At 45.0% G+C, this 19,503-nt stretch overlaps 1 protein-coding gene and 1 long non-coding RNA gene across 7 annotated transcripts in view; one reads left to right on the top strand and one right to left on the bottom strand.

Annotated features, from left to right (window-relative positions):
* The window catches only part of Chst3 (carbohydrate sulfotransferase 3), a 42,870-nt gene extending 40,284 nt beyond the window's left edge, over positions 1-2,586 (bottom strand). For 2 of the 4 annotated variants that reach the window (XM_060369495.1, XM_060369498.1), the window contains exon 1: positions 2,089-2,586. The gene's annotated coding sequence lies outside the window, so the exon portion shown is untranslated. The other 2 variants (XM_060369496.1, XM_060369497.1) reach the window with 2 other exon arrangements.
* The window catches only part of LOC132648369 (uncharacterized), a 47,465-nt gene extending 28,307 nt beyond the window's left edge, over positions 1-19,158 (top strand). For 2 of the 3 annotated variants that reach the window (XR_009586764.1, XR_009586765.1), the window contains exons 3-4: positions 17,738-17,899; positions 18,148-19,158. This is a non-coding gene — a long non-coding RNA (uncharacterized LOC132648369). Of the gene's footprint in view, positions 1-17,672; positions 17,900-18,147 lie in introns of all 3 variants that reach the window. The other variant, XR_009586766.1, reaches the window with a different exon arrangement.
* Positions 19,159-19,503: the final 345 nt, after the last annotated feature.

The raw sequence follows: 19,503 nt of genomic DNA, 5'->3' as shown, positions 1-19,503 counted from the left end.
AGACAGTCAGAGACCACAGAAACAGGTTTTAAAGTAACACCAATGTTGCTACAGAGCCTATACAGATAGACTGTACAGAATTTGATTTCAGAATGGTGGAACCAGCACAATTCTGAAATTAAATTCTCCAAGTTCAAATCCTGGCTTGGTCTCTTACCAACCGTGTGACTTTGAAAGATGTTTAGTTTTTCTGAGGCTCATCTGTAAAAAAGATGAAATGGAAATTCTAGAGGAGTGTAATGGCTTAAAAGAACAGCATCTACAGAACTCCTGATTCCAGAACACATGATGAAAATGGAAAGGGGGGTTGAGAAGGGACTGGCTTTTGCAGTCTACTCAGAATTGGGTAGACACCCCACACCCTCCAGCTAACAGAATCTCACTGGGTGAGGGCCAAACGCCCCCTCTCTCCTCTAGGACCACAGGTCTAGCACTACCCACGCATCTTGCTAATACTGGCATTTAGGGCCCTGGCGTGTACACTACTGCTAGTCAATATTCTTCAGGAACAGGAGTGCAGATTGACACATTTCTTCCCGGTGACAGGCTAAGATCACTCCTACATTGTGGACTCTCAGTCCCAACTGCTGGCAGCCTCAGTTCCAGGAAAAAGGAATGTTTCTGCCCCTCTGGGAAACTCACAGCAACTGGCACAAGGGCTGTGATCACCCCCTCACGATTACCATCATGTGCTACCACCAAGTCAAGCCCCTGCTGGAAGACATAGCTTCTACTAGACCCTTGTAGCCACTTTTCTCCAGCCAGAGCAGCAGGAGCAAGCAAGAGTAGATGTCCCCAATCCCTCCTGTTTCAGGGACTCTACCCCAGCATGTGCACCCTGGGGTAGTTAGTCCTCACTAACTCACCTGCCACCATGGCGAGGGCATGGGAGGAGTGGAATCTAGTTACAATGTCCACTGCAGAGCTTGGAGTCTGCCAAACAGCACACAACCCCCCGACTCTATTCCACCCCCACTTAACCAGATGCTGAAATGGAACCTTCCTCTTGTTCTGGGGAAGGAGAGGTAACCACGAGGCACAGTGGGACATGCCACTTGGGCCACTTCCCCTGAAGAGAACAGGCAGGGCTTCCCACAGCCAGTGAGAGGCCTTTTCCTCTCCAAGAAGAGCAATGCCAATTCAGCTGAGGCTCCCTGGGCTTCCCTCAAGGCAAGTACAAAATGCATTCCCTACTGATGCCATCAGTCATCCTCAGGCTGTGTGCCCTGAACTGCACTAGGCCCAGGAAGATCCTTGGGGGGTGTGCCAGGACATTAGAATCACAAACTAAGCATTCTAGGGTAAGACAGACCGGCAGGGCTGGCTTCACCCCGACTTTCAAGTCTCAGCTCAACCCATGACCCTATATAAGTTAGCTTCGATCCCCCTGGAAGTCCCTCTGAGGAAGTACATCCGCCAGGGTCTCTGCTTCCTTTGCAACTCCCTGTCCTGGCCACCGTGCAGATGTCAGGCGCAGCACTAGCATGCAGATTTTTCCTCACAGTTCAAAGACCCCAAACCAGAAGAACTCTTTAAAAAGTTTCTAAATTGTTGGCTCCCGTCTCCCCCATCTCTCTCTGGAAGGGCTGAGCACGCCCAGACACATCATACAGACACTGAGTTTCCACACCAAATCTGCCCCTGTTAGTCCGGGAGAAGTGACTGCAATATTTGCTTCTTCCTCCCTATTCCTGGACCTCAGCGGGTCCCAGTCACAGCTTTCCAAAGCCCGGGCAGCTAGCAGTCTCCTGCTGTGAAGTTCGAGGACTCCCTTTCACGGTGGAAGGAGCTGCGGGACCAGCAAAGAACCCAGACTGGTTTAGAAGTCCCCAACCCTGCGCTCCCAGGAGCACGCTTTTCGGAGGGTTCAGGACGACCGGAGTGAAGATCTTCGCCTGTGGCTTGTGCTGTGACCCGGGTGTGGGTACCAGGCAGTTGGGAATCTGGCAGCGTTGGGTTTTCCCCGCGCGGGGAACTCCCTCCCGCCCCACGCTGGTCCTTTCTCCTCCCAAAGTTTGGGACGCCGTCGGCGCCCGGCCGGGGCCCAGGAGGCGGTGCCAAGCCGCGAGACGCGGGCGCCCAACTTACCCCAGCCGAGCCTCCTCCTCCTCCTCCCGGCGGGCGGATCCGACTGTCCGGAAGCCAGCGTCCAGGGCGGGCAGCATCCTCCCCTGACTGCGCCCTTTGCTTGGAAGATGCTGGGGCCGCGAGGGCGAGGAGGGAGGCGCGCTGGAGCTGGTCCCCTCGCTGGGCGGGAAGCGGAGCCTAGCGGGCGGTGTCCTAGCCGCAGGCGAACTGCCGGTCCTAGCCGCTACCCCAATCCCGTTAGCGGCCGGCGGCGGCCTCCTGAAGCACAGCCAAGGCTCCGCAAGCCCCTCGCCTCTCCACCGCGCTCCCTGCCTCACTCCACACGCGCACCTCGCAACTTGGGGACGCCCGGTGAAGTTGGCCGCCTCTCAGAGAGGATGGAGGAGGCGGAGGACGCAGGGAGGAGGGAGGAGCCGAGAGGGAGCAGCCCCCACTCCTCCCCCCCCCCCCAGCCTCGCTCTCCAGGACCCCTCTGCCAGCCTTTGTTCCCGACGTGGCCGCGTCCCCACGGACTGCTCAGATCCCTACCCTTGAGGACGAGGCCGGGAGGAGCTCCTAGCCCCAGGGAAAAGAGTTTTGGGAGTGGCTGCTTGTAGAGCCTCCCTGAAGCCCCAAGCTGTTACCCACCCTCAGGGCTGAACATAAGAACCTTCCTGACTCTCCGTGAAGGCTCCCTGAGAGTTTGGAAAGCCACTGTACCCCTTCCCTGGGCAGCAGTAGTGTCCTTGGTGCTTTCTCACATAGACCCCAGGGCAAGAAGCAGGAAGGGTCCTCACAAGAAACACAGAGGGACCTGGAGCCACTTGTACTGCTGGCACCCTGAGGTGGGGGGCATGTAGTTTGGGCAGTGGCCAGCTAGATCTGTAAAAAGGCCAGTTTCGTTAAGATGACTCAGTATCGGAATACAAACTGAACCTCAGGGTATGTGTTCCAATCCTGATGATGCGGCCTGTCCTTGATGGCTCCCTGTCCAACTTGTTTCCCCAGATTTTCCATCCCTTTGCCTCTAGCTAAATTCAGGCTCGAGACAGCATTCCTGACATTTTATGGCCTCGTGTAAGTTTTAGACAAAATGGACAATTTTCTATAAAGGAGTGAGAAAATAAAGGAAACTAGCACATCTGTCGTCGCCCCCCCCCCCCCCCCCATCATTTACATCTGCGAAAAAAGTTAATAGATACAGACAAACAGAATAGAGTGGGACCCAGGCAGCCTCAAGACCTTCCTCTCAGGTCCCGAATCAGAAGGCTGGCAGGGATCTGTGAACCTGCTGCATAACAGTGGCTTGATCGAACTGCCCTATACTGTGAGACCTGCTGTTCGTCTCTGTCCCGTAGCCTATTGAAGAGACAAAAACTGGAGAAAATTCAGACCAAGTTCACTTCTGGGGACGTCCCTGGCTCCCTCATTCTACATTGTCCCCTAATAGACTCTGTCAGTCACCAAGCTCTTCTGCAAATCTGGGTAGTTTTACACACACACACACACACACACACACACACACACACACACACAAGCACCCAATGCTATGTCTTTCAGATGAGAGGCTGGCCTGCTACTCTTAAGAACTTGTCAAGAAGATTCACTGACCTGTGTCTGATGGCCCCATGCAAAACGTTTTTCCTTAGGGACACAGGGAGTCTTGGATTTTATCACCAGGAATTTGTGATATACCTCAGGGTACACAAAGGCCAAAAGTTAGAACTTTTGTGTCAGGCTGGAAATGTAGCTGAAGATATAACCTGAAATGCTCAGCACGTATGGGAACTCTTTCCCCAGGAAGAGAGGGCAGCTAGTTCCTGGGCATTCAGTGCCAGCATCTATCTGACTTGTCATTGAGTTCAAAGGTTTTAGCCAAGAGCCTGAAAAATTTTTCATCTTAAAATGTACAATATCAGTATACAATATACTCAGTATACAATATCATTCAAATAAGATTGGGGTTCCCCCTTCTTCCTCCCCTCATTTCTCCCACTTCTCCTTATTTGAAAAACAGGGAAGAACTAGCTGGGCAAGGTGGCTCATGCCTATAACCTCAGCACTCAGAAGGCTAAGGCAGGAGCTCAGTGGCATACACCTTCAATTCCAGCAAGAGGTATGTGAGTTCCAGGCCAGCCAGGGATACATATTAAGACTGCCAAGGAAAAAAAAGAAACATAAGAAAGAAGACATTGTATTTGGTGGCAGTGGGGGTGGTTTTTATGCTTGGGTTTTCTTGTTCATGTTTGCTTGTATTTTGAGACAGGGTTTCACTGTTTAGCCCTGACTGACCTGGAACTCTCTAGACCACCTCTATGCCAATAGACAAAGCTGGCCTTGCATTCACAGAGATCCCCCTGCCTTTACCTGGAGTGCTGGGATTAAAGGTATATGTTAACAGGTCCAACTCCCACCTTTCATTTTTAAAATTTGTTTGTTTGTTTGTTTGATTGTTTTAAGACAGGGTTCTGTAGCCTTGATAGGACTGGAACTCCCTATGTAGACCAGGCTAAACTCATAGAGACCTGCCTGCCTCTGCTTTCCTAGTGACCTCCTTAAAAAAGTAAGAGCAGAAATGAGAAAATTTATTAAGAAAAGGAAATCAGGGCTGCAGAGATGGCTCAGAGGTTAAGAGCACTGTCTGCCCTTCCAGAGGTTCTGAGTTCAATTCCTAGCAACCACATGGTGGCTCACAACCATCTATACAAGGAATGTGATGCCCTCTTCTGGCATGCAGCTATACTGCAGACAGAACACTCATATATGTAAAATAAATAAATAAAATCTTTTTTTAAAAAAAAGAAAAAAAAAGGAAATCAGAGTAGCATGGCAGTGGCTCACATCTGTAACCCCAGCACTTGGGAGGCATAGGCAGGTGGAGTTCCATGAGTTCAAGGCCAGCCTGGTCTATAGAGAGAGTTCTAGGACATCCCAGGACTACACAAAAAGAAACCCAGCCTCAAAAATAAATAAATGGAAGGAAGGAAGGAAGGAAGGAAGGAAGGAAGGAAGGAAGGAAGGAAGGAAGGAAAAACAAGAAGGAAGGAGGGCAATTAGCCCCTGATGGTGGAAGTGGGCTAGGATGCAGGGAAAAGCACATGCTCCAATGCTTTTTTGAGACAGTCTCTAGCCAGGAATAGCCCTGAGCTTGCTCTGCAGCGGAGGCTAGCCACGAACTCCCCCTGTTCCACTTCCCATATAGCAACATGCCTAGCTCTTATTTGTTTCTCCAGAGAGGCTCTTGCTGACCTTATACTTCTTAGCTCTGGCAGGCTCCCAAGTTTGTGACAATTCTTCTGCCTCAGCCCCTAGAGAGCTGGTGTTACAGACATCTACCACCATAGACTGACTAACATCAGTGAAAGATTGACACCATCCAGTCTCTGGAAAATTCTATGGGTGAAAGACTCAGGTTTCACAACCACCACAAAATAAAAATCGCAAAGGAGAGAGGAGTCATCGGTAGGAGAGAGGGAAACATATTAAAAGACATTGGGGGCTTGGGAGGATGGAGGGAGGGGGAAAGAGGACAGGCACTGTGTTGGAAGCTTGCCTTTGTTTGGCTTCAGCTGTAGGTCTCCCACAGGTCAGGCAGGTTCTCTGCCACTAATCTAGCTCCCCTTTATTTTTCACTTTGTAATTTTTTTTTAAAGATTGTTTTTATTTTTCTTTATGAGTGTGCATGTCCCCAAGAAGCCCAGAAGAAGGTGCCCTAGACCTGGAGTTATAGCCCATTGCTAGCCAGCTGATGCAGTCTTAACTATTGAGCTATCTCTCCAGCCCAGCCCCTCCACCAGACCTATTTAAAAACAAAACAAACAAAAAAAAAAAAGAAACAAACAAACAAAAAAAAAAAAACCTTACAGAGGATTGGAATTCATTTCTCAACACCCACATCAGGCAGGTCACAAACTTCCTGTAACTGCAGTTCCCCAGGATCTACATCCTCTTCTGGCTTTTTTTGGCTCCTGCATGCATGTGGTACACTTAAACTCACATAGGCACACACACATAACCCTAAATAAAAATAAATAGATCTTTAACGGTCTGGTAGAGTTTTATTTATTTTTTCAAATTACATTTGCTTAGTATACACGCATGCACAAACAACTCCTTGAATGTGGAGGTCAGAAGACAACTTATGGGAGTCCATTCTCTTCTTCTGCTATGTGGGATCCAACTTAGGTCATCAGGTTTGGTTACCACTGAGCCACCTTGTTGCCCTGTACCCCCTTTTCTTAATTTTGGAAACAGGCTTTCACCAACTTGCTCAGACTGGCTTTGAACTTACTGTGTGGTCCAGGCAAGCCTTGAATGTGTGGGATCCTGCCTCAGTCACCCTGGAGTGACAGGCTTCCACCACCAGCTGGGCTGTAAAGACTTCAGGCTTCACATCCCTATGCCGCCTTGGTGTCCTTAGGAGCAGATCCAAATGAACCAGATGCTAGCGCTATGCATGGAAAGAATGTGACATCTTTGTTGGGGTGATCTAAAAACATGTGACCCCTCCAGAGGGACTCACTGCCCTGTCTGCTACATGGCAGTGTTAACTGTTATATTGTGCAGGCGGTCAACTGGCCTGCCTCTAGGGTCCTGGCAATGTCCAGTGTCAGTACCTGCATCCTATGACATCATCTAGGCCAGATACTTAGTGGCCAGTATCCCTCTCTCTCTCTCTCCCTCTTTCCCTCTCTCTCCCTCTTTCCCTCTCTCTCCCTTTCTCCCTTTCTCTTCCTCTCTTGTTCTCTTTCCCGATCTCTGTCAGGGCACCCCCTCCCCCCACCATGACTCTCTCTCTCTCTCCCTGCCTCCCTCTCCTTCCCTCTCTCTCTCTCCATCTCCATACAATAAATATCTTTCATACCAGATCTGTTGTATGTGTGGCATATTTTTAAATATATCCCAACATTAACTGACTCAAAACAAAAACTCACTCTTAAAGATCAGTATAACCTTTGATGGAGTTTTTTACTATTTCAAGATGACAAGACCTAATAGATGTGATAGTGCATCTTGATTTTGATTTTGTAAAGTGTCCTTATCTTAGAAATTAAATCCTGAGCCAGGCAATGGTAGAACACACCTTTAATCTAAACACTTAGGAAGCAGAGGCAGGTGTAACTCTGTAAGAGGCCTGGTCTACAGAGTGAGTTCTAAGATAGCCAGAGCTACATAGAAAAACCTTGTCTAAAACAACAAAAACAAACAAAGGAAAGAAAGAAAAAATAAGAGAGCGAGAGTGAATGCACATGCAGAGAGAAAGAAAAGAAATTAGATCCTGAAACACAAATACAAATGAAATGTTGCACACAGGCGGCCAAGTGTCTTTCTAAATACTTGTTGGGAACAGTGGGTGTAGGCGGCTGAAATTCCACAGGCTGTGAAGTGACAACTGAGGCTGAGGACAGGTCCACTGTGCTCATTAGACCACTCATACTGTTTGTGTTTGAATTTCCCTTTAAGGATCCCCAACATGATACCCACACCTGTAACCCCAGCACTCTGGGTGGAGACATGAGGATTGGAAGTTCAAAGCCAACCTTAGTTAAACAGCAAGTTCAAGGTTATCCTGGTCTATCTGAGACCTTGTGTCAATTTTTTTTTTCATGCATGAGACGCTGCATTCAGTGTCCAGCACCTCAAAAAAAAAAAAAAAAAAATGTGGAGTTGGGAATATAGCTCAGCAGGTAGAGTGCTTTCTTAGCATGCCAGAAGCCCTGGGTTCAGTCCTAAGAACCACATAAAACTGAGGCACCTGGGAGGAGGAGGTGGGATGATTAGAGTTCAGAACCAGCCTTGGACCTTTTTCAAAAAAAAAAAAAAAATGAGCAAGCATAAGTCGCACTCGAGGCTAACTGTGTGGGCTAAAGTGTATATTAGTTGGACCAAGAAGTGGCTGTATCTGTAGCGGATACACAGTCCTTTAAAGCAGCTCTGGGAGGATATACAGCAGGACAGGGACTGGCTACCTGCCACGAGCAAAGTCACTCTGAGCATGGAGTACAAAAGAGCTGATGTGAGCCCCATTAGGGGCCAGCTGGGGTCCCTTGAACAGGAGAGGGTGGCTATGGGGAAGGTGAGAGGATTTGGTATGAGGAAGAGGGAGAGGCTAACTCAGAAAAAGCAGTACAGCCAGAAAGCTGCCTTTTCAAAAAAGTAATATTGTTTATACTGAAAGGACCAGGTCAGACCCCCACCCCCAAATGTCACCAGTCCCAAGAACTAGGCCATAGGTCACCAATTCCAGGAATAAGAAAACCATAAAATTCTTTACCCAAGGAATAGCCTGGAGGTTACCACAAGAATGGGAAAGTATCTTATCTCAGGGTAGGGCACCTGTGCTGGGCAGCCCAATGACCTAACATTCCTTGGGGTCTATTGATAACTCACTCAATATTAATTATATTAGTTAGCCAATCACTTTGTAACAAACTTGCCCTTGTTGAATTTCATTCAATCCTGTAACTGCTAAGCTGGAAATTCCAGGTTCTTGCTCAAATCCCAAATAAAAACCCTGCCATGTAGCTGCTCAGGGCTCTCCTCTCTGCTCCACAAGGTTGGAGAAGGTGGAGGGATTGAGCTTAAGCCCAAATAAATCTCTTTGCTCTTGCATAAGTGGTCTGGCTCCTGGTGGTCTTTGGGGACCTTAAGATCTAGGCACAACAATACTCTGAAAGCTCCAAGCTGGATGAGATGGCCCATGCCTTTGACAACTGAACCTGAGTCATCTTGAACAGCAGTACACACTCTTAACTACTGAGCCATCTCTACAGCCTCTGTCTTTCCTGGTGTTTTGAGACAGGTCTTATGTAGCTCAGGCTGGCCTCAAACTCACTGTGTAACCAAGACAACCTTGAACTCCTAAGTTTCTTGCTCCTACCTATTGAGGCCTGCTTTAGACCTACTTTAGTTTTTAGCATAACTTTAATTCCTACATTGACACCTGCCTTCATCATTAAAATAAAACTGAAGCCAGTTTTAGTCTCCATCTTGTTGGTATAATGTTCTCTTGGAATGTATATGACCTAACATATGACTATAAGGAAGTATAATGGGTGAAATCTGAATGGTAGGAAACTATGCAGGCTTAGAGGTTTAGGATGGAGTAACTATTGCCCAACATTATGCTCTAGGTTAGTAGTCTCTGTGTGGTGATTTGGGTATACAGCTAGTTTAGGAATAATCACTGCTTAACTAAAAGATAAATCAATAATAAATATCATAACTCACAAGAAATGGTACCCAACTAATCTAAGTATCCACACCCTTTAAATCATACTTTAACATAATTTAGTGATATAACCCAAACTTAAAACCTAAAATCTCTCTTAAAGAGACAGGTCAATTACTGTCTCTTTAAGAGAGATTCTTAAACAGGCCCAGGAGCAAAAGACAGCCTACTGTGAGCTGACCTGAGACTTAACATAACAAAACTGGCTGCCCCTACAGTCTAACAGGAAGGGTACAGGAGCATGGCTTCCTTATAGTATAGCTGGCTCAGCTCAGTTTAGCAGCAGCCATGGTGGGAAAGAAAGAAACTGGAAGCAGACAGACCTCTAGAGAGAACTTGGCCTACTGCATCTGAAATAAAAAATGCCATGGCAGAGGGTGTTTTAATCCCTCTTGGCTTTGTTTTGGTTGTCATAATCATGGATCTGGTAGCAATATGTTTAATGGTGATGGCTCTTCTTCATGCCTTCTTCAAGAAAGTTCAAGGAGAAAATGGGGAAAAAGACAAGGAGTGGAATACTAAGTTACAGACAATAGAAAGGGCACTCTTCCTAATAAAAATTAGCTTAACAACAACTAAAATTCAAAACTCTCTGGTTATAAGACACTTGTCATCTCTTTCTGGTAAGGGTCTACTAATTCACTGTAACAACAACTAAATTCCAAAATATAACCAACTGGGCTTTGCTTGTTACAGCCTAAATTGGCACAACTGACCCAAAACTTAAAATTTTCTTGTCTCTTTGCTTGATTTTCATTTAAAGGCTATGAGTTACAACGATATTGATTTGAGAAAAAAAAATATTTGAACAAGTTGGTGAAGGCACATACCTTTAATCCCAACACAAAGTAAAAATATAAAAAACAAAAAACAGGCAGATCTCTGAGTTTCAGATCAGCATAATTTACATAATAAAAGCCAGGTGTAGCAACTCCTGCTGTTTAATCACTTGCAGAGATAGTCTAAGATTCAAAATGACAAAGTTTTCCTTAAGGTTACAATTTAAGTTCTTTTTTCTTAGTAATAGATGTTATGACCGTACTGTTCTAAATATTGAAATCACATCAATTTTAGGTTTATGTAAAGAGAGATGATGTCATACCAAAGGCCAGCCAATCTCAGAAAATGGGACTTCCACAGGAAAACTGGTACAAAAGGGTATTTTGGCTTAAGAAATATGTTCTGTTGGTCAATGTAAGGACTCAAAATTAGGCTGGGAGATAAACATGCAAACTGCATGCTTCCCATGTCAAAAAACTTTTATATGTGAACTAAATTAAGGTGTCACATTGCTCTGGAAGCTGGCTTATCCTTTCAAATGTGAGACATTTTCAGGGGGGACAAATGTTGGTCATGCCTGATGCAAAAAAGACACAGGAGGCTTACAGGTGGCAAAGTACACACCAGCCTAGTTAAGTCCTAAAAGCTCAAAAATTATAATTCATATGTTTAAAAAGAAGAACTGTATATGTCCGTCCCATATCAAAAGGAGTACAAGACAAAAAATAGCCACAACAAATGTAAAAAGCCTGATACAAGATGCCTAGGGTATGCTTAAATGCTAAAGATAAAAAAGAAATTATATAAAGTTTGGCTATAAAGGCATAACTGCCAATTTTGTATGAAAAAGGGGATGAGACAAAAATAGCTATATACATATATACACATATATAAAAACCTAGACCTAAACCTCTAAACAGGTACAAGATGCCTAGGGTATGCTTAAACTCTGAAAAAAGGTTTATATAAAATTACTTAAAACATGCCTTTTCTATTGCTCAAGGCAACCAGCTTGTCTCTCTAATGGGAGGCCTTCTCTCAGAAGATAGGTAGCAAGTTGGCCTAATATAACAGGTGCCCAAGAGCCCAAAAAAGATATTTTGATCTATACAACCTTGTTTTGATTTCAACATGATAATGATTGTATGTTCAATATTAATGATATATATTGCTGATCCCTTTACATGAGAACAACTCTGAAACTGACTGAGACATAAAAAATGTCTCTAGCAAGAACTCTAACAATACATGGCCAATAAATCCTTGGCTATAATATCCTCAAAATTTATTATGCCATCCTTAAATAAAATTGGTTTACAGTTTAGTTTCATCCTGAATATCTCATACATTTATAATTTTAGAATTGTATAATGGTTGTGAGAAGTTATATGTTTGCAGAACAAAATGACTGGATGCCAGAGGGGCTGGATCAAACCTGACAGAATTCATCCTTCCAGCATGCTGAGACATTGACATATCTGCTCCAGTATCTTGCGTGTTCCAGCATTCTGTTTGTTCCTACCTCAACTACTTCAATTGCCATTTCTCATCAAAACTTGCTCCCAAGAGAGCTTTGAAGAAAGCTACTAATCTCAATTAGTCCAGGATTTTAGACTGTTTCAAACAGGACTTCTATGAAGCCTGAAATTTGTGAACATTCAACGACTGGACCACAAATGTTAATGCTTGCTTAATTAACCATTTTTCCAAATTTTCTTTGGTCACCCTAACAGGATTTCTGAATGTCCAAAACGTCAGCTAGAAGAAATTCATGAGAACAATGTTCAATTTCCTTTAAGGGAGGTTGGGTACGCTTTTGGTTGTTTTCTGGGGCTATGAATGTTTATTGTCATTGAGAGATGGTTATAAAATATTAATGGTCTTATTCAAAGAGAAAACAAGGTTAGACTCAGGGATTCCTCTCTTTTCCTTTGTCTTTTCTCTATCTTTCTCTTTTAGATAAGGAGAGAGGGGTTAAAAAGAAAGAAAGGGGAATACAGGGATCATTACAGACTATTTAGGGTACTAGGTAATGCAAGTTAATGGCTAGATAATCAACTCATAGTCATGTCAGACACTAGTCTAATTTATCTCAAGAGTATACATCCTAGGTTTAACAGATAGATATGATTATATAAAGATAGATACGTCCTCAAAAACTTCAGAGATCTGTAGAATATGGCATTTAAAAATGTCTTTACTATTTTCAAGATTCTTTGACAATGAGATAGGTCATCTCCTAGCAGCACCTGGCCTACCTCAATGAAGAGGATAAGCATTGAAGAACCTCCATATGGAGATGGCTTCAAATGTGGCAAACGTGCCAACCAGGCCAAAAGAAAATGCCCCTATTTCATGATAGACAGAATTCTGCCAAAAATGGGAAAGCTTAAATGCAGGACAAGCTGACTGCCAAAATCTGCCAAGACAGGATAAGCAAGTCCTAAATAGTTCCTGCTTCACATTTATGTCTGTCAAATATTCTGAGCCAGAAGGCTGAAGATGATGCTCCAATGTTATACAGAGTCATGGGTGACTGTTCAGGCAGCATATTGTCTCTGTCAGTTTTTTATTTTTTTGGAAGCTGCTAACATACACTTCCTATTTACTCCAGTAACTAATTTTATTCCTTTTCAAGTCTTTCGTGGGGTTGAAGACAAAATAGTTTTAGTTCCATAATTAAGTTGTTTAGAATTTAAGAAATTGTTTTCACGTAGGTAATACCAATAACAATAAAGTTAATTTAGATATAGAACTCTAAACTTGTCAAGATAGGATAGATAATCACATACTTTCTCCTAAGTTGCCAAATGCATGTAAACTGGTTATTGCACATGTAAATCTTACCTAACAGTTTTCATAACTTTTATAGTTACTATTGTATTGGAAGAAGAGAAGCTTTTTATTGGACTTAAAGGGGGAAATGTTGGTATAATGTTCTTTTGGAATGTATACAGTTTACCCACTCGTGCAAATGCTAATTTCTCTGTTCCACTATCTGGTTTCAATCCGGACATTGTATTGTGATGCTTATTCAAAGCATCACCTGTCTCAAGTTTGTTTAAACATTTGTTCTACCATTTGTTCTCTATATTGTCAATTAAACAACCAGCCCCAATGCTGAGCAATGGTCCAAATCTGCCCATGACCTCCATTTTCCGGCAGGCAACCAGATTGCTACCATGGCATCCAACACCAGCTAAACTGGTGAGTTCCCCCCAATCGTCATCATAAACATTTCTCTGGGACGATTGACCATTGAGAGTTCAGCAACTTCCCAATACCCTTTGAGGTGGAAGAATCCCCAACCACGGTCTTCATTGGCTACTGTTGACTCTCTTTGCTGGACCTCCATTTAGGGCTTCGCTTTCTCTTGGGAGAGCCTCCCATATGCGCACTGTCTCTTCTCCCTCCCCTCTCGCTTGCACAGGAAAATCTTAGCGCTAGGTGGACTGTGCTCTCTCAGACAACTATGCCCCTGGTCTCTGGCCAAAAGCTGAAGAACTATTGGATCAGGTAGGACCTTTCGTCTGAGTCACACCTTGCCTTTGGGATGCCTCTGGAAGGTCACTGACTTCTCTGCCTCCCAATGAGGAACACCCAAACATCCATTCCTCCAGTGTCCCCACTGGGATGTCTTCTGGAGAATTTTAAAACATTACACAGGAGCCTGAATTAAAGGGCTCTAAGCTCATACGCCTCAGTAATAAAGCTTGGCCTACATATTCTTTAGATAAGGGTTCAAATTGACCAATTAACAGCACATTAAATACCAATATTTTACGGGATCTTCTTAATTACTGTCAGCGATCTGGTAAACGTAAGGAGGTACCCTATGTTCAAGCTTTCACTCTTCTCCACTCTAAAACTTCTCTCTGCTCTTCCTGTCCTCCTACCTGAATTCTTCTAGAGCTATAAAATCTCAGCCTCAAGAGTTCTCTACCTTTGACCCTGCAGATGAACCTCCACCTCGCTGATCTCAACCCACAGCTTCTTCCTCTTCTACTCCCCCTTCTCCCTTCTTCGGCTTCTCCAAAATCCTCACAACCTCTGTTGTCTTCTCCCTCCTCTTCTACTCCCCCTTCTCCCTCTTTGCCTTCTCCAAAATCCTCACCCCTCTCCCCAGCAACAGGCTGTCCCAATCATCTTACTCTGGCACCCACTGTCACCCCACCGACAACTATTAGCCCTCTTGCTACCCATTCTCGCTCTATAGCAGAGCCCGCTTCCTCTACTCAGCAGAAGCCAGCCTCAATCCTTCCCTTTTGGGAGGTAGCCGGTGTAGACAGCTTAATTAGAGTGCATGTTCCCTTCTCAATAACTGAATTTTCTCAAGTAGAAAAGAGATTAGGATCCTATACCTCTAATCCTTCTACTTTCGTTAAAGAATTTCAATATCTCCCTCAATCTTATAGTCTCACCTTCCATGATATATAATCATATATATATATATATAAAATCATATATACATATATATGATTCTTACCAATAACCTATTACCTGAGGAACACAGACGAGTTTGGGAACAGGCTAGAACACATGCAGATGAGGTTCACCAAACAAATGCTTCACACTCGGTTGGGGCTGAGGCGGTACCCAACCAGGATCCACAATGGGATTACAATACTCCGGAAGGCATTTTAACCAGAGATCAGTTCAAGACCTGCCTCCTGGCTGGTCTCCTCAAGGCGGCCCTTAAGCCAGTTAATTATGAAAAGCTCCAGGAGGTCATTCAGGACAGAAAAAAACACCCATCTCAATTCCTAGAGCACCTTACAAAGGCCCTCTTACAACACACTAATCTAGGCCCCAAAAGTACAGAGGGTAGGCAACTTCTGATGACCTACTTTTTCTTCCAAAGTTACCCCGACACCAGGGCTAAGCTTAAATCCTTGGAGAGGGGACTGTTCTGCTCAGTTTGCGAACCCCCAAAGACCAGGAATAAATAGACTGTGCTGTAAATAAATGAGGCTCTTTTTATTACAAAAAGCTGCAGCTTGGGCTCATTCTTCCCCCTCCCCCCAATGCAGAAGTGGTGAGAGCCGAGAGCCCAGTGCCCAGGTTAGTTGGGTGATTTAAAGATTCTGGTCCCTCCCAGCATGCCCAAGGCAGAGGCTATTCCTGCCATGCAAGCATCTATTGGTCAAAATGCTACATTTTGAATTGATTGGCTATAGGAAGGCCCCCAAACCATTAATGATCTGGTGTCCCTCCCTAGGGGGATGACCCAGTTTCCTAGCAACTGTATCTCTAGTGAGTGGGGAAAGAATGCAGTAAGGCAGATTCTTCCCCTCAGGGCATTTCTGGACTTCTCCACCCACCTAGTTCAGGCCTTAAATATTAATAGCTGCTGATTTTTAATCTTTTGGTCTCTCAGGGTCCTCTGACTCCACAGGCAGAAGTCTTAGTGCTGGCCTTTAAGGTGTACCACAGGAGAGATGAAAAAGCCTACAACCAAAAATACCAAATGCTGGCCAAGGTCATCCGACCAGCCTCAGCCACTACTCAGGCTCCCTTGCCTTTTAAGGCACAAGGACCACCAGGTCCCTGCCTCAAATGTGGTCAAAAGGATTGTGAGGTTAACTTGGCCCTGACCATGGGTACTTGAACTGGTGAGCTTTAATCATTATCTGATACAAAACGTTTCTGAGACACTCCCTTCTGTAATCATGGACAGAGAAGTGCGAACAATCCTTAGACCCCCCTCCTGTTTGCTTTGCACTCACTGCACCTGGATACAACCAATCACCGATTGCCCCGTTAGGAAAGTCCCTCACCCCTAGACCCCCTCCTGCTTTGTGGTTTTTGCCTTCATAAACTCTGTGATTCTGTTGCTCGGAGCTCTCCACTGTTCCTTGCATGGGGGCTGTGCTGAGCCCCGGTGGGCCAGCTTGTGAATAAAAGCCTCTTGCTGTTTTGCATCGAGAACGTGTCTTCGTTGGTCATCGGGGTCCGGCGTTTATCCCGAGGGATGGAGGGACTCCCCACCTCGGGGGTCAGACAGGATCACTGGGTCTGGGCTTGTCCTAACCCCCGAAAGCCACCGGGGCCATGTCCAAAATGTCACCAAGAGGGATATTGGGGTGTTGACTGCCACCGTTTCTCCCGTGATATGGGAGCATCACCCCCAGATCGCCCTCTGGCTGATATCCTAGGCCTGGCTACGGACAACTGAAGGTGCCTGGGTTCCCTTGACCTGACCACGGCCATCACTAACAGGGAGCCATGGGTAATCATCATAGTATCAGGTTGGGCCATCTCCTTCCTTGTGGACACTGGAGCCACTCATTCAGTCCTAACGGAGTACTGGGGACCAACCTCTCTTGTAGTTCCTCTATTGTCGGGGTAGGGGTACAACCTTGCCAGCCTTGTCACACTCCACCACTTAACTGTATTTTCAGGGGTGTCCCCTTGACTCATTCCTTTTCAGTAATGCCACCCTGTCCAGTTCCCTTAATGGGAAGGGACTTTTTAGCCAAAGTGGGAGCCTCTATCTCCTTTACTCCACCCATTTGCCTGACCTCAAGCTCTCCAGCATCCTCTCTCTTCCTCCTCCTACCTGCCCTACCTTCCTAGCAGTTATGACACCAGCCTCTCAAGTCTGGGATGTCCAAAATCCCTTTGTTGTTAGGCACCATTCCCCTGTGGTCATTCAGCTACAGAGTCCCACCTGGTATATTACCCAATCCCTGAAGATGGGAGAAGGCGAGAAGGTAATTAAACACTCCTCTAATTTTGGAGAGCTGCTTGTTTATCAAGCTGCTTTGTTATTTATCAAAAAACAAGTTTTCACCCTGGCCTTCACCGTGAGACAGAAAAGAGGAAGTTCCTAAAACTTGTTTGTGTGACCTTGGACCATATCTGCTATAAGGAAGTAGTTTTAGAAAACAAGTTTGGCAGTTCCAGGAACTTCTTTCTTAAATTGATGTGACTTGCTTTAATTATTTCAATATTTGCTCCCCACCCAGGAACTGTTTGAGTTTGCTGGTAGGCTCAGGCATCTAAGGTCTTTGCCTCTCTGACACCCCCTCCCTCCTAAATAATACAAACCTGTCATTTCTTCTTTTACTTCAGACTCTGACCTTGGCCTACAAGCTCCTTAATGTGACCCAACAGAGCTGTTTTAAAGCTTGCTGGCTGTGTGTCCCACCTGGGACCAACTCAGAATTACCACTGACAGCTTCTGCAGTGACTTCATCATTTACTAACTGCCCTGACTCTGATGTTGCCACAACCCCCTACCTTTCTCATATCACCCTCTTTGGCGTGGCAAGCTGTTTCAAGGCATCCAGGACACACTCTGTAGGAATGCTAAGTTCCTTAGAATGTAATAAAACTATATTACATATATTATAACTTGATACGTCATCTCAACCCCAAAGCCCTACTATTAATAATAACTCAATTCTTTGTGGTACTCAGGTCTACCATCATCTGCCTGCTGGTTGGTCAGGAGTTTGCCCACTGGGACTCCTCTTCCCTGAGCTGGGGGTGATAAATAAAAAAGAGCCCCTATCAATCCTGGTCATGGACTCAATAGCTTCCCAGTAGGATAAGAGGACAATTAAAATCCTGCCCCTCTTGGCTGTTGCAGGAATCAAGGCAGCTGTCAGGACCGGGACAGCAGGATTAGCCACTTCATTATCATTGTATTATCAGCTTTCTTCCCAGTTCATCCAGGACCTTCAGCAAGTGGTTCAGACAATACTAACCCTCCACGGACAGATTGACTTGCTGGCAGCAGTAGTACTTCAAAACCGACATGGATTGGATCTCCTCACAGCTGAAGAAAGTGGCCTCTGCACCTCCTCAACCAGTCAGGTATAGTAAAAGACAAAATCCAACAACTCCAGACAGATTTACAAAAACAAAGGAAATAGCTTGAGGCTTCTAGCTCTTGGGCCTTCCAGAGCCCTGTATGAAAATGGATTCTGCCCTTCCTCACACCTCTTCTGCTAGTCTTTCTGCTTTTGCTTTTTGCACCCTGCTTAATTTACTTCCTCTCTACGTTCTTCCAGCAACAAATACAAAAATTCTCTAACCAAACCATTAATCAATTACTATTACAGAATTATCAACCTCTGCTCACAGAACCAGATGACAATGACTCTCCAATTGACCCTGATGGTGGGACCAGCTGTACCCTGAGAATGACGATGCCCTTAATCAGCAGGAAGTAGCTTGAAGAACAAAGGTTGCCCCATGCCCTCCCCACCATCACCCCTTCCTAGCTCCTCACTTTTTAATAAAACAAAAAGGGAGGAATGTTGGGATCTGTAAGCAGGCATCTCTATGGCCAGCCCCAAGGGACCTGACAAACCAGATATCAGGCATCTGTGAATCCATGTACAGAACACCTGGAACCACCTGTGAATGCTCTAGGTCACCTTATAAGAGAACTCGAAGCTTCCCCCCTTTCTCTCCTGCCTTGTCCAGAGATAGTCTCTGTGACCCCTTCCCCCTTCCCTTCTCTTCCTCCTTTCCCTATTAATAATAAACTTCCCACGTGGAACCAGTTGAGTGGTGTGATTTGTGAACCCACCGTGTAACTCTTTTCCACAGGACTCTAGCAAGCGTAATGGGTAAAATCTGAATGATAGGAAACTATGCAGGCTTGGAGGTTAAAGATGGAGTAACTATTGCCCAGCATTGTGCTCCAGGTTAATTAAAAAAAAAAAATCCTAGTCTCTGTGTGGTGATATGGGTATACAGCTGGTTTAGGAATAACCGCTGCTGAACTAAAAGATAGTAAATATTAATAATTTACAACACCATCTTGATTGTAAGGTAAAGTTAAGTTCAGGTTCTCACGTTCCACCTCCCAAAGATTAAGATGCTGATACTTTGTAAGGTCAGAATAACTTCTTATTTTGTTCTGTCTCTATGATTTCATTTCTCAAACTTTGTATACTTTGTTACCTGGACATCCTGTAAAGTCCCCCAACTACAGAACCAACCAAAAGTTAAAGTTCAGTTAAAGACCTTTGTTTAGCTAGTCAGAATGATGTAATGCTGCCCTATCCTTTCTTCCTATACCTGTTTACCTGGTTTTTACCTGGTTGCAGTTTTTCTTGTGGAAAGCCTACCTTAGAAACAGACTGGGTTCAATCTTGGTTCTTGAATCCAAGCTATGTCCCTTACAGATCAGATTTTGCTAAGCGTTCAATAAACGTCCATTGATCTGAGTCTGGTGTCTGAGTGGTCAGTGTGCAGCTATTCCTGAGCCAACATACCTCCCAAGTGTTGAAATTACAGGCCTGTGTCACCAGCCCAAGCTTACAAGGGCGTCTCTTTAGACATGAGAATCTAAGCTTTCACTTGAAGAAAGTGCACCTCGGGATTCCCAAAGCCTCTATACAGTCATGGGAAATGGACCCACCTGGTTGGGCTTAGTTACTGAGGAGCCAGGAGACAAGTGGGGTGGA

The sequence above is a fragment of the Meriones unguiculatus genome, chromosome 16 (assembly GCF_030254825.1).
Source record: "Meriones unguiculatus strain TT.TT164.6M chromosome 16, Bangor_MerUng_6.1, whole genome shotgun sequence".
NCBI lineage: Eukaryota > Metazoa > Chordata > Mammalia > Rodentia > Muridae > Meriones > Meriones unguiculatus.
The sequence above is the reverse complement of the archived record's forward strand: the minus strand, read 5'-3'. Positions and strand labels throughout refer to the sequence as shown.